A 20,721-nucleotide genomic window follows, 5' to 3' on the forward strand; every position below is an offset into this window, starting at 1 on the left:
GTGGCCCCCGCTCGCCGCAACTAGAGAAAGCCCTCGCACAGAAACGAAGACCCAACACAGCCCAAAATAAATAAATAAATTTATAAAAAAAAAAACAAACATGGCAACAGCTGCTAGCAAGACTGCCTGATTAGATGGTCTTGGCTTTTAGGGTGTTCCTGTCCCCGTTCCTGGAAAAGTCAACCTTAACCTTCTATTCTGCGCATCAGCGTTTCTTGGTCTTGCTTTCAACTTGACATGAGTGAATCCCTTGAACCAGTAACATCTCTATGTTGATTCTATGGTTTATGTTTCCAGTTACAAATTGGGTTGTGCAGTTTGACTCTTTATTTCAGAGCAATATGTGTCCATATTTTAAGGATTAGTTACTGTGTAAATACTAATAAATAGTCTTAATATTTATGTGAAGCCCTGAGTTCCAGTCCTGAGTCAACCACACCAGCAAGGACTCAGGTAAGTCCTTGCACCTCTGAGTCTGCTTCCCCATCTGTAGGTGGGAGGTTTGAATTTATTATCTATGATCTCTGAAATCTCAAATGCGCTATTACCAAAACGCAAACTTGTAAAATACCTTGTAACACTTCTAAAAAGACAACTCCTTATTTTCACAAGCGCGATTCTTTTTCATAGATAAAATACTAAAACACACCAAAAACACTTTAGGTTAAAAAAAAGAAAGGAGTACAAAAACTCTGACATACTGGCCGTGTTTTGTCATGTATCATTTTTAATAGCCTGTCAAGCTTTGTAAGAGATCCATTTCAGTCTATGCAATGTGGATAAATAAATAAATATGACCTTGAGTGTTCTCATTTTCACATGCCCCATTTCTCCCCCCCCCCAAACCTCAGGACAGTTTCAATAGTTCTTGAACCAGAATTTGGTGTGCAGATAAGCCACCAAGAATAATCTTCCCCCTGGAGAGATCCCTGTGTGTTCCTTGCAGGCATAAGATGTCCTGTGTAGAACTAATGAAGCTGATAGTTCAGAAATTTTCATTGGAGAGAATTTCTTCACCACCTCCCCTCAAGTTCCCATGAGACAGGTCCCTCACTGTGCTAAACCAGCAAAGAGCTCAACACTTCCAGAGGAAAGATAAGTCAAAGTCACAGCTACTCCCAGAGGGCTCACCCCAGTGTCCTGCTGCTTTTCCTTTCTTCCCTCTCTGCTCCTCCTTCCTACCGCCCACACCATCCTTCGCAGAGAGTGAGGTTCTGGTGATCTCCCTTGGTCTCTCAGGCACGATTTGTTCTTCTCCAGAGTCAGAGCTCACTGTCCCAGCACCGGGTGGTCCGGCTGTGAACAGGTGAAGTGAACCGGGTATCATTTCCCAAAAACCATTTATTTATTTGTTTATTTTTGGCAAGAGTAAGCACCTGTCATCTGCCTCCATCAAAACTTTGATTCAGGGCTTCCCTGATGGCGCAGGGGTTAAGAATCCGCCTGCCAGTGCAGGGGACACGGGTTCGAGCCCTGATCCAGGAAGATCCCACATGCCGCGGAGCAACTAAGCCCGTGTGCCACAACTACTGAGCCTGCGTTCTAGAGCCCACGGGCCATGACTGAGCCCACGCGCCACAACTACTGAAGCCCACGCGCCTAGAGCCCGTGCTCCGCAACAAGAGAAGCCACCGCGATGAGAAGCCCACGCACCGCTACGAAGAGCAGCCCCCGCTCGCCACAACTAGAGAAAGCCCGCGCGCAGCAACGAAGACCCAACGCAGCCAAAAATAAATAAATTAAATAAATAAATTTATTTTAAAAAACCAAAAAAACACAAAACTTTGATTCAGAGAAGTAAAAATGACAGCCCCAGACTCCTGGCCTCAGGGCACTCGATTAATTTCTGTGCTCCAAGTCCAAGGTGAGGGAGAGAAGGATTTCCTGGGCAGGTGTCAGGGGTGCATTCACAGGCAACTGCTCCTCTCCCAGCTTCTCCACTGGATTATGTGGAGGTGAGGTTTGTCACACCCTGCATACACCAGCTCACTGAGTGCCTTAAACAGATTTATCCCCATTTTACAGGTAAAGAAACTGAGGCAGAGGGAGGGGAAGCAGCTCGCCCAAATTTGCACAACCAGGAGTTGGTGGAGGCAGATATGAACTGAGGTCTGTGTTACCCTAAAGCCAGTGTCTTTTCCCCTTCGGCTGCCTCGCCGTCTCCCTGATGGCACTGCCTTCCCTGTGCTCCCAAGACCGGGCTGGAGGTGGAGACTGGGCTGGATGCAGGGGCCAGGTTTGGCTGGGTTTGAGAGCAGCTCAGAGGTTTAGTGACAATGTAGATTGCCGTGAAATGTCTCGGCTGTTGAATGTCTTCCCTCAGTTTTGGTCAACTTTGGCCATTCTGGGTCTCCTTCATCCCTTTGAATCCCAGGTATGGACTGAGAAGTGGCCATAGGTGACACTTGGGACACACCAGAATTCCACTCTGACTTGGCCACAACATCAATGTGCTTAAGGGTCAAGCACAAGTTATCGGACATGTGGTCTGGGGACACAGAGTGGCCTTGTTGCTCTTTAATTATCTTCTTTTTCATGCCTTTCATTTCCATTCCTCCATCTCTGTCTTCCTGCTTGTAGGGGGTGGGGAGGGGCAAGGGTTTCTGTGTAACTCTGTTCCCTAGTCTGGTCTACATTACCTTCTCGGCCCCCATGTTCTAAGGACTGGCTTAGAATCTGCTGCTCAACCCTCTGGGTTGGAAAAAGAACTAACTGGCACGGTCTCCCAGGCAGCAGGGGTAGCCGCTCAAAACAGAGCTGCTGAAATCTCTGTGGGGCCTCTGGGTCCTCGTGATTCATGTAGTTGCAGAGGCCCTGCCTTGGAGGTACATCAGACAGATTCCAATCTCCACTGAATGCCCTGGCTTAGATCTTACATAATTACTCTTATAACTTACTTTTTAAAAAGCTCTGGTGAGGGCTAAACATGTTTTATTTTAAAATGACATTTCTTGGGTAATTTTTTTGGTCAAGTATTATATATGCATTACAGAAAATTTAGGAAAGAAAAAAAGCAAAGCAGAAATAAGAAAAATAAATATTCACTGTAATCCCACCAACTGGAGATAATATTTAAGAATATATAGCATTTCATTCATTTTTGGGGGGTTGCCTATCTATGTTCACTTTTATTTCTAAAAATGGAATCATATCACATTCACCACGTCACCTAACAGCCACTTCTCTGCTTTCTCCTTTGCCAGTAAACCCTGATTTTGTCCAAATAGAGGACAGCCATGTGCCTGAGGGAAGGCTGGGACCTTCTCCAGCCTGAAGTAATGCAACTTAATTGGTCTAGGTCGTTCTGGATAATTCTACTCGTCTTGCCAGTGACTGGCTTGGGAATAAACATGTGACATTATTTTGGCCAAAGAGACAGGAAGGAAGTCTGTAGGGAGCTTCTGGGAAAAGTTCCTTTGCTCTTCAAAAAATATCCAGCATTGTTGCAGTGGTACCCTTGCATTCATTTCTTACTTCCTTAGTTTAAATTCTGGGTTAAATGTTATGAACAATTTTGAGACTTTTAATACATATTCCAAATTGCCTAGGAGCCCCTACTGACACGTTTTGTACTAACAATTAAAAATTCTCCATGGAAGGTCTATTTTCTCTTTCTTTACAGTGAGCTATCAAAAGAATCCTTATCAATAAACATTATTCCTGCAAGTGCAGACTTATTTTCCAAAATGAGTTCCATTTATGCAAAGTATGTCTTCTAATAAACATTAATACTTTCTATTCTTCAACATTACATTAAATTCAAATTATTAGAATCATATGAGGGTAGATCCCACGGCCAAGTAAGGTCATATATTTGGGCTGACGGTGCTCAACTCTGGCTATACACTTGGGATCACCTGGGGACCTTTAAATAAAACCAAAGTCTTTATAGAGATATAGCTGATGTACAATATACTGTACATATAGTGAGCAATTTGATAAGCTTCAACATACGTATACATCCATGAAACCGTCACCAAAATCAAGATAATAAACATATTTATCACCTCCAAATTGCAAGGCTCACTGTCCTTGGTGTTGCCTGGCAACCACTTACTTGGAAATGACTGTTTCACATATTTTGTCTGTTTTTTTAGTTGTCTCAGGTAGGAAGGAAAATCCACGCCCTGTTACTACATCTTAGACAGAAGCAGATATTTCCCACCTGGGGAGTTTTTGTAAAACAATCTCTTGGTTCTACCCCAGAACAAATGAAGTATAATTGGGGGGAGCTAAGTAAACCATATTTATTTTTATTTTTTCATTAAGCTATAATTTACATGCAATAAAATTCATGCTTTTTAGTGTATGGTTTTGTGAATTTGGGCCAGTGTGTATACACTCATGAAACTACCACCACAGTCATGATATAGATCAATTCTACCCCCTCTTCCAAATTCTCCTACGCCCCTTTGTTGTCAATCCTCCCATCCCCAACCACTAGCTCCTGGCAACCATTGATCCTACCCCTCCCCGTAGCATAAGTACACAGACCAGAGCGGATGTCTGAACAAGGGAGATTGGCGGATGAAAGGTCTAGAGTCAACAACACACATTTGCTCCTATGAAGGATCCCAGGAGCAGGCACACTTGGCCAAAGCTGTAGTTTACCCCTTAGCCTGATGAGCAGCTGTGGTCTTCAACTGTGTTTCTTGGGACCAGAATGGCCATCATCATTGGGGTCAATTTACGGCCTTATGAATACTGACTACATCACGAGTTTTAAGTGCCTCTTGGTCCCTCCATTCTCTCCTCTCTCTGTTCAGCATTTACATGCTCTGTATGCCCTATCATGTCCCCTGAGTCACCAACCTACCTATCCACACTTCCCATTTGTATTTCTTGTCTTCTGAAGCAGCAGTGATTTTTCCTAAATAATGCACAAATGCATCTTATGTTGTGACACACATAAATACCATCTTTCATGCGTCACCATAGAAACAAAGATCAAGAACTGCCCCTTCATGTGAGGAGAGGCGTCAGTCAGAGGATGTGAGACACAGGGATTGGATCCATGAAGACAAGAGTAGAGCAACACTGTAACTGTGGGAAGTAACTGTGATAATTACAAGTTATCTGGTTTGGTTCTGGCAAGAGCCCTATGAAGGGGCTGTTCTTATTCCATTTTCCAGATGAGGAACCAGCACAGAGAAAGGAAACAATTGGTCAAGGTGCTCAAAAGTGCCTAGTTCTTCTGGCTTCAGGTTCAGCCCTCTCTTTACATATTATAGTGGGGATTAAATCGTCTCCACCTTCTCAAGTTCTTTACAAAGATACATGGTCCTAGGATAGCAAATAGTGTTTGGAGACAGGGTTGATGAGGTGAAAGGGAAGAATCCTCATGCTTTCCCCAGTACATGTGGTCAGACTCAAGGAACACCAATGACTACATCCAAAGAAATTCTCTATCTATTTGGCAACTTCCCCTCATCCTGTAAAACCAGTAAAGCTTATAAAGATTAAGCTGCTAGAGGTGAATGATCAGCTGAGAAGAGCAAAACTCGTTCTCAACCACCTCAAACACCTGTGTTTAGGTGGTCCAGGGCTTAGATATGAAACGTGGAAGTTGCTGCCAGCTGTTGGGTCTCAGCCCAAATTGAGAACTAAGGTTCAATATAACAACCTGTTTCAGACTTTCAGAATTCTCAGTCATAGACCAGCTTGGTGGATTACAGAGAAGCTTCCATTCACTTTGGAAGTTGACCTCCCTTCAGTCTCTTCCCCTCTCTGTGCTGTAACTCAGGCCAGTGGCCCTCAAAGTGTGGTCCCTGACCAGCAGTATCAGCACTACTTAGGAATCTCTTTTTCAATTGAGGTCAAATTTACATTACATCAAATTAACCATTTTAAAGTGTACAGTTCATCCTCATGTAGTACGTTCTCAGTGTTGTGCAACTATCCCCCTCTACCTAGTTCCAAAACATTTTCATCATTCCAAAAGGAAAGCCTGTCCCCATTAAACAGTTACTCCTTACTTCCCCTCCCCCAGCCCCTGGCAACCGCTAATCACTTTCTGTTTCTACGGATTTGCCTATTCTGGACATTTCATAGAAATGGAGTCATACAGTACGTGACGTTTTGTGTCTGGCTTCTTTCACTTAGCATAACGTTCTTGAGGTTCATCCAGGTTGTAGCATGTGTTAGCACTTCATTCCTTTCTACGGTTCTAAGAACTTTTTAGAAATGCAAATTTCCTGCCTCACCCAGACCTAGTGTATCAGAAACTCTGAGGGTGGGGTCCAGCAACTGGTGTTTTCACAAGCCCTTTTGGTTACTTGAAGGCATCCTAGCGTTTAAGAACTTCTGATTTAGGAGGTGTCAGCCTACGCTCTTTGACATAGAAGGAAGTTGTTAGGTTCCTAAATTCAGGATTTTGTTATTCTGCCCAAAACCCCGAGTCAGTATAGACGTTTCGAAGGCATAAATGGTTTTGCCTTTTTCTTGAGTTGTCGGAGAAGGCTGTCAGGATTTGCCAAATTCACTCCTTGTCTTAAAAAACAAATCGAATATCTAGACACATTCTTTCAAAATAATCTCAGACTATTTGTAATCTCTTAACATTAACTCAACCTTTTCCATTTTGTTTCCATCCTATTTAGAGAATGGCTAGTTTCTTCTCGAACACCTCCAGATGTGCCTTCTGTTACCCAAGCTGTACACGGTAGGTGGCTGCAAACAGGACCGGCCCAGCCAGCTCCTTCCTTGGCTCCCTCATTACACAGTATAGATTCGTCCTTTAAACACCCAAGGACCATCCACTCTGTATGACGTAGATGGACCTAGAGTCTGTCACACAGAGTGAAGTAAGTCAGAAAGAGAAAAACAAATATCGTATATCACTTATACGTGGAATCTAGAAAAAAACTGTATATATGAACTTATTTGCAAAGCAGAAATAGAGGGACTTCCCTGGTGGCGCGGTGGTTAAGAATCCGCCTGCCAGTGCAGGGGACACGGGTTCGAGCCCTGATCCAGGAAGATCTCACATGCCGTGGAGCAACTAAGCCTGTGCACCACAACTACTGAGCCTGTGCTCTAGAGCCCACGAGCCACAACTACTGAAGCCCGTGCACCTGGAGCCCGTGCTCCACAACAAGAGAAGCCACCGCAATGAGAAGCCCGCGCACCGCAACGAAGACCCAACGCAGCCAAAAATAAATAAAGTAATTTAAAAAAAAATACTTTAAACAAACAAACAAAAAGCAGAAATAGAGTCACAGATGTAGAGAATAAACTTACGGTTGCCAAGGGGGGAAGAGGGGATGGGACGACCTGGAAGATTGGGATTGACATATATACACTACTATGCATAAAATAGATAACTAATGAGAACCTACACAGGGAACTCTACTCAATGATCTGTGGTGACCTAAATGGGAAGGAAATCTAAAAACGAGGGGATATATGTATACGTATAACTGATTCACTTTTCTGAACAGCAGAAACTAACACAACATTGTAAAGCAACTATACTTCAATAAAAATTAATTAAAAAACAAAACACCCAAGGGCCCACTTAAAGGCTTTCAGTTGCAACGAGCTGAAAGGAATTTCTGTAGTTTGACACCCAAATTCCCAATTTCTCCCCTGGTATTTCCCCCTCATGGTGGCTTCTGTAGCCCACCTGGCCCTCTGCTGATAATCTGTAGGTTTAGGAAGAAGAGGTGCCTTGGGTGGCGTGGGAACCTGTAGTAGGAAGTTCAAGGAACTGGGACCCGAATGATTAGGTTCCGGTGCTGACTTGACTCATGCCCTTGTTCACTCAACAAATACAGAACTTACTGAAGACCATGTGGACGAGCTACTGGGTGAGAAGACGGCAGGGAGCAAGGTCAACACTGCTCCCCTCCACCCCCACTTTGGGAGCTTAAAGTCCAATGCGAGATCCAAACAAGCAAAGAGGCCACTTCAGCACCGTGTGAGGAGGTGTGGATGGGGCGTGTCTGAGATACACTGCGGAGGGTATGGAGAGGCACTTACTCCAGTGGCAGTGGTGTGTGTGTAGGGGAGGTCAAAGGAGACCCTGAGGAGAAAGAGAGGGATAAGTTTGTTCTAACCCATGAAGGATGAGTTGGATGGGTGTCAGGTGCGGCAGGGTGGTTTAGTTGGGAAGAGCCTCCCTGAGAGAGGAAATGGCAGACGCAGAGGTTGAGGAGAGAGAAGGGGTGTGTGTCATGCTAGGAAGTAGCAGGATTCTGAAGTTGCTGGATTGTGATGTCAGGGGTGGGTCTGCTGTGACAGAGGGTTAGCAAGGGAAGAAAGAGGCTGTAGAGCCCAGTTAGGGCCAGGGAAGCTCAGTGGGAAGCCAGGGAAGGGGTAAAGCTGAGTTGTGATTTGACCTGCTGTGTGTTTTCGTGATCACTTGGACTATGTAAGGGGAGTGAGTTGGAGGGAACGAGAAAGGAGATTGGGAATCCCGTCAAGGGGCTCTTGCACTGGGGCCTCTCATACCACTGCTAGTCGGTGTGTAAATTAGACAAACACTTTGGAGAACAGTTTGGGAATGTCTAATAAAGTCAAAGACACGTGTGCCCTGTGATCCAGAAATTCTGTTCACAAGAAGTTATGAGTAAGATGCTCATAACTGTATTCTTTGAAATAAAAAATTGGAAGCAATTTAAATGCCCATTAATAGGAGAATGGATAAAATGCAATACATAAAACATGCTATATTTATACAATGAATTTTTATGCAGTAGTTAAGATGAATGAACTGGGGCTGGATTTATCAAACTGAGAAAATCTCAAAAGCATAATGTTGAACAAACAGCCATGGTTTGCAGAAATACAGGTACAACTTGACATCCTGTACTTAACGTTTATAAGGTCTATCATTACTTTATGCACCCTTAAAACAGGAAAAATGCTGAGAATTAAACTCTGACAAAATGCTTTCTTGTCACTTATTATTTGATACTCTATATTTGAATAGACACTTTTTTTTAACCATATATTACTTTTTTATGTGTGTGCATAAAAAAGTAAAATAGAAGTGAAATAAATCAACTTTTCCACATGTAAATTCTGACTCTTCTAAATTCTTTTGACTTAAAGTCACTGATGTCTGTGTTGCCCACATAATAAATCCTCCATCCAACTAGAGGGTCGGTGATAAGGCATTCCTGAAAGTAATCCATGAGAGAACTCACGGTTGTTGGCACTGGGTTCTTAAGCTATTTTTACAGTTAGGTATAGCTAAGCTTCTTTAGAGCCCTCCTTCTGGAACACTGCTGGACATTTCTGATTTACCTCCGTACCCACGATCCCCTCACAACCACTTGGTTCCTGAAGGGAAAAAGAGTGCCCCGCTGTTGTCTCCACAATTTTCTGCAAGTTTAGTCCTGCTACTTTTGATGTTGGAGGATGTGCAGGCAGTATAGCACGACTGCCACCTGGCTGGCAGCTATTGTAAGGTGTCATCAGGTATAAGAGCATCCTGACTTCTGAGATATTCAAATGTGAAAAAAGATGTGTGCTTTACATTTTGGAGGGTAAGTTCAAAATAGGAGAGTATTAGCAAACCCACTCGACTTCACAGCCATGCCACATCTTCCAATCCAGCTTTGTAATGAAACCAACATTTTGATATCACTTATATGGGGAATCTTAAAAAATGACACAAATGAACTTATTTACAAAACAGAAACAGACTCACAGACATAGAAAACAAACTTATGGTCACCAAAGGGGAAAGGGGGGGGAGGGACAAATTAGGAGTTTGGGATTAGCAGATACAAACTACTATACATATAAAATAGATAAACAACAAGGACCTACTGTATAGCACAGGGAGCTAAATGCAGTATCTTGAAATAAACTATAATGGAAAAGAAAAAAAAGATGTGTGCCTTAGAAATGATGCAATATGGTAGGTATTATTTATGAATAAAAATGTAAAAACTATTCATGGAAATGATAAACACCAAATTCAAGATGGCTGCTATCACCATAGAGAGAATGCTGATGTGGAAATGGAGGGCATGTGATGGGGACCGGGGCATGGGGGCTCCCAACGAGTTGCTCACAGTCTAGCCTTTAAGCAAGGTGATGTCACATGGGTGGGTGTTTGTATTGCTCTCCACACTTTCTGCAAGACAAATATTTCATAACTCATAAAAAAGGAAACTGTCACACTAGTACAATTCTGTTAATAATCGCCATGAGAGTCAGGGCACGTGTCTAACTTCAGCTTTCTATTCTACATTGTAAAGAGGGTTAATACCTCTTCTCTCTGCCTCAGAGGAATTGGCGTTGTTGTGAAGGTCAAAACAGCAAATGCTTGTGAAACCCTTTGTTAAATCACCAAGCACGGGAGAGAAAGGTTACTGAGGTTGTCATCTCACAAGTTGACCAAACCTCTTACCAAGGATGTGTGGAAAATGCTTCCAGTAACGGCCCCCAGTGGATCAGGCCTCCCTCTGTCTACACCCCTTTTGCAATATGACTCTGCCACTCCTCCCATCAAATGGTGGTGCCTATTTCTCCACTCCTCAGCTCCGGGCTGGCCTTGGGACCCGCTGTGATCAATAGAATATGATGAAAGTGACACGGCAAGTTCCAGAGCCTAGACCTCCAGGGTAATGTGTCTTTCACTGTAACAACCTAGATTCCCAAGACCCCCCCCCCCGCACCAGGCTGGAAAGCCCAGTCTAGCTTATTGGAGGATGTGAAGTTAAGTCAAGAAGAATCAAGAAACCTGGTCAACAGCCAGTACCAATGGCTAGACGTAAGTCAGGCCATCTCGGACTTTCCGGCCCCATTGACCCTCTGGCTGAATGCTGTCAACCAACAGAACTCCTCAGTCAATCCACAGAATCATGAGAAATAAGGAGTCATCAGGATCTTTAGGTGACCATGTTTCAGGGTGGTTTGTTTTGCAGAGTCAGGTACACTGACCTATGATTGGCAGTTTGGTTTGGTCTATTTTGCATATGACAAGACACTCCTATTGCCATTTTGTAAGTTGAGCAGTAAGTAATTATTAAGCACCTACTGTGTGTAGGTTACGGGGTAGGTGCTGTGAAGACTACAAAAAAGCCCTGTAGATAAATGGCTCAGTCGTAGCACTAAAAGGAGCTGTAACCTTGTTAGGAAGACAAGATGTAAATTATAGAAAGTTAAATAAGAATGTACTAAATTGAGAAAGATGTGCTCTCCAGAGGAAAATGAACAGTTATGAAGTTCTTACTGTGTAGCAGGAATCGCTGGCTTAGTTCATTTAATTCTTACAACAACGTTATGAGGTAGGTACTACGATTATTCCCATTTTACAGGGAAGGAAACTGAGGAAGGCGCAGGTAAGTAAGTTGCCCAGAGTCACACAGCCAGCAAGTGGCCGGGCCCAGCCTGGGAGCCGGTAGCCTGACTGCAAAGCCTGCATGTGCCCAGGACTAAATGAATGACAGCAAGGCCAGTGCTGTGAGGACGAGGGGACAGATGCTCTGGGGGTGGGGACGGTCAAGAAGAGCCCTAGGGGAGAGAGACCTCAGCTGGCCTTGGAGGTTGGATGGGAGTTGGAATGGAATTAAGATAGAAAGTTCCAGGCAGGGGTCAAGGCATATGCCCTGTGGGAAACAGGAGGGAAGCACGTGGGGTGTTTGAGGAACCAGGAGTAGCTGAGCCCAGCTGGGTCAGGACCTGCCTCCCTCCAACCCGGGAGGGCTGCGATTGTCCTTAGTGGCCACTTATATCCAGTGAGACCCCCACTGCCTGGCTGAGGGCAGGCCCGGGAGAGGTGGACGGGGAGGAGCTTGGAAAGTGGGAAAAATGGCGATATCACTGGGGGACCAGGACAGAACCAGGAAACAGGATGGGAGGGCCTTCAGGGCCTCCTGGACTTCTCAGGTGCGGAGGGTGCAGGGACCGAGCAGGAGCTGCCTTCCAGCTGCCCCACGGAGCCCATGCCCATCGCCCAGGACAGCAGAGGCCGGGGTGGGACTGGTGTGCCACTTCTCCCGGGGCGTGTAGGGTGGACTTGCTCCTCGCGGCCCTGTGTGTACCCAGAGCATCTTTTTCCGCCGTCTTATACTAGCAGCGGCCACCAAAATCATTTCTGCGAAAACCTTCGCTGTGACTCAAGAGGGAAAGGTGTGTTCAGATATGCTCTTGAAATTCTCTTAAACAACCTGTGAATTCCAATGGAACATTTTAGTAAGAGTCCAATTCTTGTCTGTTGCGTGTATTTTTGGTTAAGATATGTCACTTCACTTTATAAACGCCCGTGGTACCGGTGGCTCGGGGGCGAAGGTTGCTGGTTGTTCGCGGATGTGGTTACTGTTCCTGAGAAGCACCCATGAAAAGCAGAGACCACAGGAGCACCGTCTGGCTTCATCACCCACCCACTCCCACCCTCGCAACACTGGATTGCTCACAGCCTCTGGGAATTCAGGAAAGGCTCCAAGTGAAGAGAAACTTGAGATGGACCATGAAGGATGGAGAAGGTGAGGCCAGCGGAAAAGGTTTACCAGGTGGTGGGTAAACTGACCAAAGGCCTGGGGCCCTGCAAGTGCAGGGGATGATCAAGGAAGAGGAAAAGGTCTATGTAATCACAGAGCTTGGGAAATAGAATAAGACAGGACACGTCAGATGGTTGGGGTGGCGTTGGGGACCAGAGCCTTGAGCAGGGACATTTGGGAGACGTGGCACTGCCCTCTGAAAGCAAGACGGCAAATACGACATCACATAAGAGCAGCAATTGTTCCTGGCTCATTCTTAATTCAACCTTGTGGATCCAGGGTAAGCACAGAGGGATGAAAATTGTGTGATTCTGAGAACATCCTGTGTAAAAAGATCAGAAGGCTCTACCTAAACAAACCCTTGCAGAGCAAATGATACAACGTGCATATTTTGGTGAACTTAAAATCGTATATGCAATACATGGTTTGGGGAGAAAATTTTGAAGCCACAGATAAGCAAAAGGAAGGGGAAACAAGAAATATCACTTATAATTCTACCATCCAGAGATAATAAATATGCCTTTCAGACTTTTTTGAATGCATGGATATAAATCTGTATTACATAAATGGGCTCATACTGCTTTAGAACTTACTTTAGAAAACTCAATATCTTGTGACTATCTTTCCGTATCAATACGTATACTCCTCGGCATCATTTTAAATGGCCATTTATTAGTCCATGTTGAAGAACATGCTGAACCGTCTCCAATCTCCCACTTCTATTTGTGTTAAAATCTTAACTGTATCCATTCAAGCGATGTGTTCTTAGCCACATGTACAGAAGAGGGCACTTGAAAAATCAAACCCAGAGTAATCATCGTCATTAAGTTAATCACTTCAGAGCTCTTTTCAGTGCATACCTGATGTAGCATTCTGTAGTCTTCCAGAAGAGTCTTCAGGTGGTGCTGTTAGGTGGCACAGTTCCTCCAGAACCCAAACGACTCATTTGAAGAGTGCGTGGGCTACTTCCATCCGGACTCGACCCCTCCTATTGTCTTTGTATTTCTGTATTCACTCCAACTCCCTCAAAAAAGAAATGACAAGAATCAGATATTTTGCAGTTGTTTGTGATTGATGATGCATTCTTGAAACAGGGAAAAGTTTAATGGATTTAATATGTCCTGCAAAATGTTATGAGTAGACTGAGCAGAAGAAAATGCCTTTTCTACTAGGTAAGCTGTTTACCTGGGGCCTCCTGCAAAATTAACTGCTGATATCAGACTCGCCCTGATGAGATGGAAACGCTGAGCTGAAGTGTGCCCCCGTGATTTGCAGAGCCCGGTTTTCTCTGGCACCATCCACGCACGATGAAATATGTCTCTCAGATGAGAGCATCTTTAAAATGATGACATCAAAAACCAAGAGTACAAATTTGAAATCTCAGGGAAGAATGAAGCATAAGGACCTCACTGCTTCCCCCTAGTGGTTCTATCCTGTTTCAGCGGGTCTCTTGGCATGAAGTGGGTCCCGTGCTGGGAAACTCAGCGCCCTCTTGTGGAGGGCAGGAGAAGACATCCACATTTCTGAGATGGCAGAGACCAAGGCTACAGAGAAACCGGTGGATTGACAAAGACAAACTTGACCTGAGGATTGGTAAACACTGAGTCACCTCCGCCAGAGCTTGTGTATGTTTTTCCCCCTCAGAGATTTATTAAAAGCTGAATCAAATCGATTCTCATTCTTTTATGATGATTGAATTGTATGTCTTTTTTATTCAATACCTTTTGTTATTGTTCTGTTTGTTCCATTACTTTGAGCATCCTCTTGGAATTACCCAGTTTCAGTAGTACGATTTTGCCCCATTTATCAGACATGGTTTATGGATGAAGGGAATGCTCCAGAGAGCTGATGGTGTAGCCTTTGAACCACTATAACGTTTGTCAGGTTTTGCAGATAGAAGATAGCGATTAAAGGCGTGGGCTGTCATGCCTAATTCCAGCGCTGGTTCTGCTAACTGGGTGGCAGGCAGGCACCTGACTTAACTTTTCAAAACCTCACCTTCCTTACCTATAAAATGAGGATGATGATAGTTCCTACCTTGCAGAGTTATGACAATTAAAGAATGTAATAAATATATTAGCACAGTGCCTAGCTCATCGTACTTAGCAAATGTTAACTATTACTATTTAACCAGAAGACGAACATTTTTTAAAAGGTGCATTACATTCTTCACTGACTTTTTAAACAAAGTGCAATGACCGACATTAACCATTTTCTAGGAGGCTCATATTCTTCCTTGTAAAAAATGACTCTGTGCCCATAAATAAGAGCAATAAAGTGCTAAGAAGTGGTTGAGGTCTGAGTACAGTTCTACTTTTTTCTACTACAAAGCTGGTCGTCTGCACGTGAACTGCCTGCACTGCATTCTGAGTTCTTGTTTCTATTTCCATTTTCACCTGTTCCCTCACTATCTCGCTCCCATTTCTAACACCACTGCTGACTCCACCCTTCTTTCGAATCCACTGTGGAGTCAGAAACGAGGTAACAGAGCTGATTAGAATTCTGTTTTATGCAGTAGGTTAAACAGACTCTAGCGGGAACATCTGAACTCTTCCCCTCTTTGCAAAACACATAATCTCCTATCTGAATACACGTATGCCTTTTAGTGCCTATGGAATCCATACCCAGGGAGTAGGAAAGAGCAAAAATTAAAAAAAGGAAGTGTTAAAAGACTTTCCTTAGGATGGGCAGCTGATCATGCGAGCTGAGAGCTCTTGAGGCAGCCCTCTTTTGATTTTTGTCTCCTTGTTGGGGGGGTGGGGGTGGGTTCTGCTCCCCAGGCTGGAAGCACTGCCCTCTAGTGGTTAGGAGGGCAGGGTGCTGCCAGAGGCTGCTGTCTCACAGAAAAGGATCCTGCAGGTAGTGATAAGAGGAGGGCAAGCAGATATCACCCAGTGGAGCATAACTGGAGGAGAATCTGAACCAGAGTTAAGATGGGAGCAAAGATCACAGTGAGGAGAGGCAAGGTGGGTCTATGATTGAGAGTACAAATAACAAGGTAAGAGGTGGAGATGTGGTGTCTGTAGCTTTGTAGTATAATCTGAGGTCAGGGAGCATGATTCCTCCAGCTCTGTTCTTCTTTCTCAAGATTGTTTTGGCTATTCAAGGTCTTTTGTGTTTCCATATAAATTTTAAAATTATTTGTTCTTGTTCTATGGAAAATGCCATTGGTATTTTGAGAGGGACTGCACTGAATCTGTAGATTGCCTTGGGTAGTATGGTCGTTTTAATAATATTCATTCTTCCAATCCAAGAACATGGTATATCTTTCCATCTGTTTGTGTCATCTTCAATTTCTTTCACCTGTGTCTTATAGTTTTCTGAGTATGGATCCTTCACCCACAGGTAAGGTGAGTATACCATCTCTTTTCTTTCATGATCCTGACTCATAGACCATGTATTTCATTAGAGATCCACGATGCTTAATGACATTTTAAAACCCATTTATTTCATTTTTTAATTTCTCCACTATGGTCTCTTACACTAGAACATAATCACATTGTCTGGCATGTAGAAGGTGCTTATCTTAGATGGTGTTTTCTCAGAAGCAGACCCTGAACCAAAACTATAAGTGCAAGCCAAAGCAATCTTGAGAAAGTAAAATGGAGCTGGAGGAATCAGGCTCCCTGACTTCAGACTATACTACAAAGCTATAGTCATCAAAACAGTATGGTACTGGCACAAAAATAGAAAAATAGGTCAATGAAACAGGATAGAAAGCCCAGAAGTAAACCCACAGACCTATGGTCAATTAATCTAAGACAACAGAGGCAAGACTATACAAGGGAGAATAGACAGTCTCTTCAACAAATGGTGCTGGGAAAGCTGGACAGCTACATGTAAAAAAAAATGAAATTAGAACATTCTTTAACACCATACACAAAAATAAGCTCAAAATGGATTAAAGACCTAAATGTGAGACCAGACACTATAAAACTCTTAGAGGAAAACATAAGCGGAACACTCTCTGACATAAATCACAGCAAGATATTTTTCGATCCGTCTCCCAGAGTAATGGAAATAAAAACAAAAATAAACAAATGGAACATAATTAAACTCAAAAGATTTTGCACAGCAAAGGAAACCATAAACAAAATGAAAAGACAACTCACATATTGGGAGAAAATATTTGCAAATGATGTGATCGACAAGGGATTAGTCTCCAAAATTTACAAACAGCTCATGCACCTTAATATCATCAAAACAAACAACCCAATCAAAAAATGGGGAGAGGACCTAAATAGACATTTCTCCAAAGAAGACATACAGATGGCCAAGAAGCACATGAAAAGATGTTCAACATTGCTAATTATTAGAGAAATGCAAATCAGAACTATAATGAAATATTATCTCACAACAGTCAAAATGGCTATCATCAAAAAATCCATAAATAATAAATGCTGGAGAGGGTGTGGAGAGAAGGGGACCCTCCTACACTGCTGGTGGGAATGTAAGTTGGTACAGCCACTATGGAGAACAGTATGGAGGTTCTTTAAAAAACTAAAAATAGAACTGTCATATGATATAGCAATCCCACTCCTGGGCATATATCCAGAGAAAAACATGGTCCAAAAGAATGCATGCACCCCCATGTTCATTGCAGCACTGTTTACAATAGCCAAGACATGGAAGCAACTTAAATGTCCATGGACAGAGGAATGGATAAAGAAGATGTGGTACACATATACAATGGAATGTTACTCAGCCATTAAAAAGAATGAAATAATGCCATTGGCAGCAACATGGATGGACCTAGAGATTGTCATACTGAGTGAAGTAAGTCAGACAGAGAAAGAAAAATATCATATGATATTACTTATATGGGGAATCTCAAAAACATGATACAAATGAACTTATTTGCAAAACAGAAACAAACTCACAGACTTAGAGAACTGAACTTACGGTTACCAGGTGGGAAGGGTGGGAGAAAGGGATGGTTAGGGAGTTGGGGATTGACATGTACAAACTGCTATATTTAAAATGGATAACCAACAAGGACCTGCTATATAGCACAGGGAACTCTGCTCAATATTATGTAATGACCTAAATGGGAAAAGAATTGGAAAAAGAATAGATACATGTGTATGTATAACGGAATCACTTTGCTGTACACCTGAAACTATCACAACATTGTTAATCAACTATACTCCAATATAAAATAAAAAGTTAAAAATAAATTTTAAAAAAAATTTTTTTAATTAAAAAACATATGAGTGCATGTGATTTATTAAGGACGTGTTCCTGGGAAAAGTTGCTAAGGGATCATGGAGGCAAGAGAGAAAAGAGGACGAAGTCAAGCAATGGCGTGATGCCAGGAGAAAGTTCCGGTCTCCGGGTCCCAGGGGAGCTCTGGAGCATCAGTTGCACCTCAGAGTTTGTCCCTTTGGGAGGAAAGGAGGGTGGTATGTCAAATGCTTCCTCCACAGTAAGGTCAGTCATTAAGCAGCAGAGGCCATGAGGGCACAGTGGGTCATCAACTCCCAGACTCTCTAAGTGGACAAGGTGACTTCAGCAGTCACAGTCAAAAGTTAGAAGAAAGGCGAAGCTGTGAGCAGCTAGCTGTGTGGCACAGAAAAGCTGGGGACCTGGGAAGGATATCAGTGGTGTCCTCTAGAACTTTCACTAAGGACGTCGTAAATGAGTGAATCAATGAATGAGTAAAGGCCCCCAAATCCCTCCATATGGACACACAGGGTGTCATTTTTTGCTTTATGTTACATGTATTTAGATCTCCATTACCTAGTATTCTATGGATTAGATTTTGGTAAAGAAACATTGCTCATCCAGAGAGCTAATTTTTCCTTATCCAGGACACTGTGGTTAGGGAAGAGACCCTCCCAAGACTGAGAACGCAGGACTGAGTCAGTTGCCAGAGTCAGACCTTCTAAAGAACTGGAGTCACCAGTGCACAAGAGTGCCCTCGAGAAAGATGTGACCAGTGGAGTCTTACACCTGGAATTAAAATGGACAGGATGGGGTCTGACGTGACCCCAGGCCTGTCACTAAGTGGATGACCAAAGAATAAACGAGACCCTGGAAGTCCATCCCCAGGGCAGCATAAGAAGGTGATCATGAGTATAACATGACGACAGAGAAAGAAGAGACCAATGTAAATATCCCTGTGAGAAGCAGCAACAAACGGTTTGGAGATGCTTTTTGTGGTCATAAATATCTTGCATAATGATGAAGAGCATATACAGACGTGTGAAAACCTCATAAATAAGATGGTGGCTCTGTCCTAGCTACTCATGGGCAGAGAACTACAGCCTTACCCACTATTCCAGAAGAAGGAGTAAAGATTAAAACCGGACCTCCATTCATGAGGTTTTTTTTAGTTGAAATGTATCAAGTTATTTAGTAGAAATTTTGTTTGCCTATAGTGAGATGGTTTTGTTCAAATAAAGATAGTTCCTTTCTTATGTCTGCATTAAAGGACCCCCAACATGGGTGGCACTGTAGCAGGAATGTGCAGTGAATCTGAGGGATCTGTGCATATCTCACCTGGGCTGTCCAGTCTAGAAGACTGGGCAGAAATTGCCATAGAAATCATACCCAAAATAAGATCCTGCTATACAGACTTTGTTACATAAGTATTGTGTGTTTCAGAGTCTTAGAAACAAACAAGGGACAAAAAAATAGTACATTCTGATTCTCAACTATGTTTCTAGCAGTGGAAGGTACAGATAGTGAGTCTGGAAGGGTGAGGGGTGACAGTACCTGATGCTGCAGAAGGGAACCCAGGCCCTTTCCTTTCCACCATATTTGGATCCAGAAGGTCGGTCTGCTTCATGTACCCTTTTCACTGTGGACAGGTACACATTGATTTAAAGGATTAAGACAAGAACTGACCTGATCCTTGTTAACAACTTTTCAAGGAAGCAGAAATAGAAGCCCTGACCACAAACTTGGGCTGGCTTTTGCAGTTCAGAAATGTACAGCTAATCTCCACTATGATTACTTCTTTTTTAAAAAATTGAAGTATAGTTGATTTATAGTATTATGTTAGTTTCAAGTGTACAGCAAAGTGATTCAGTTTTTTATATATATATAGTTTATAACTATAGTTTAGAAATATATACATATAACGGAATCACTTTGTTATATATATATAACTGAATATACATAGAGATATATATTCGAGTTATTTTCCACTATAGGTTATTACAAGATATTGAATATAGTACCCTGTGCTATACAGTAAATCCTTGTTGCTTATCTATTTTATGTATAGTAGTTTGTATCTGTTAGTCCTGTACTCTTAATGTATCACTCCCCTTTCCCTCTCCCCTTTGGTAACCGTAAGTTTGTTTTCTATGTCTGTAAGTCTGTTTCTGTTTTGTATATAGATTCATTTGTGTCATATTTTAGATTCCACATATAAGTGATATCATATAATATTTGTCTTTCTCTGTCTGACTTACGTCACTTAGTATGATAATCTCTAGGTCCATCCATGTTCCTGCAAATGGCATTATTTCATTCTTTTTTATGGCTGAGTAATTATGATTACTTCTGAGCTTTCACTACTAGTAGTAATGTGCCATCGCCAAGGGAATTGTGAGACTTTTATAGCCCAACCTGTAAGTATTAAAAAAATGGAACTGGGAATGAACTAAACCCATTAACCATTCATTGACACCCATGGTATGCCTTACTCTGCAGCTGGGAAGGGTGGTGTGCGAGCAGGGGCAGCAGATTGAAAAATGTGTGATGGAATCTCTGGTCCCAAGAAAATGAGTCAATACCTGTGGTAGAAAAAATGGGTTGGTACCACTATTAGTGTTGACAGTTTGAGATAAAAGGTGTTAGTAGTTTCTAGAAAGAGATTTTCTACATATTGAGAAATACTGAAGGGGGTGAGAAAGCCACAAATGTTTGAGTCCATCCTGTGCCTTCTGATTATCTGCATGTAAGCAATGTCCCTGTCCCTGCCCCTGACCTTGGGGAATACTTCCCCTTGCCAGTAAATGCTGCTAGCGGAAGCCTGCAGCAACTATCTTTTTGGAGCCCTGTCCAGACTCAACTCACTGCACCAAACGAGGGTCCTGAAAAGAGACATCCTTGGAGTCATATGTCAGGGGTCTAAGGAAAATGGGCAGGTACATTTTATTGGCCAGTATTCTTCCATTAGAAGTACTTCCTTTGACACTATCTTTTTTTTTTTCTGGTGACACCTTCTGTGGAATGGAATTTACACAACTTTTTTTGCCCATCTTAGGGAAAAAAAAAGATTTTCACTTCCTTTAAATGAATGGTCTGTTTTCCT

The 20,721-nt window shown here is 42.8% G+C and overlaps 2 long non-coding RNA genes across 2 annotated transcripts in view; one reads left to right on the forward strand and one right to left on the reverse strand.

The window, feature by feature from the left end:
• The window catches only part of LOC309665021, a 201,621-nt gene extending 192,625 nt beyond the window's left edge, over positions 1-8,996 (forward strand). Inside the window, exon 3 of the long non-coding RNA XR_014266163.1 lies at positions 122-8,996. This is a non-coding gene — a long non-coding RNA (uncharacterized lncRNA). The remainder of the gene's footprint in view (positions 1-121) is intronic.
• Positions 1-19,499, reverse strand: part of LOC309664999 — a 32,279-nt gene extending 12,780 nt beyond the window's left edge. Inside the window, exon 1 of the long non-coding RNA XR_014266139.1 lies at positions 13,316-19,499. This is a non-coding gene — a long non-coding RNA (uncharacterized lncRNA). The remainder of the gene's footprint in view (positions 1-13,315) is intronic.
• Between the last annotated feature and the right edge of the window lie 1,222 nt (positions 19,500-20,721).

The sequence above is a fragment of the Balaenoptera physalus genome, assembly GCF_965194825.1.
Source record: "Balaenoptera physalus genome assembly, chromosome: 7".
In the NCBI taxonomy this organism is placed as follows: domain Eukaryota; kingdom Metazoa; phylum Chordata; class Mammalia; order Artiodactyla; family Balaenopteridae; genus Balaenoptera; species Balaenoptera physalus.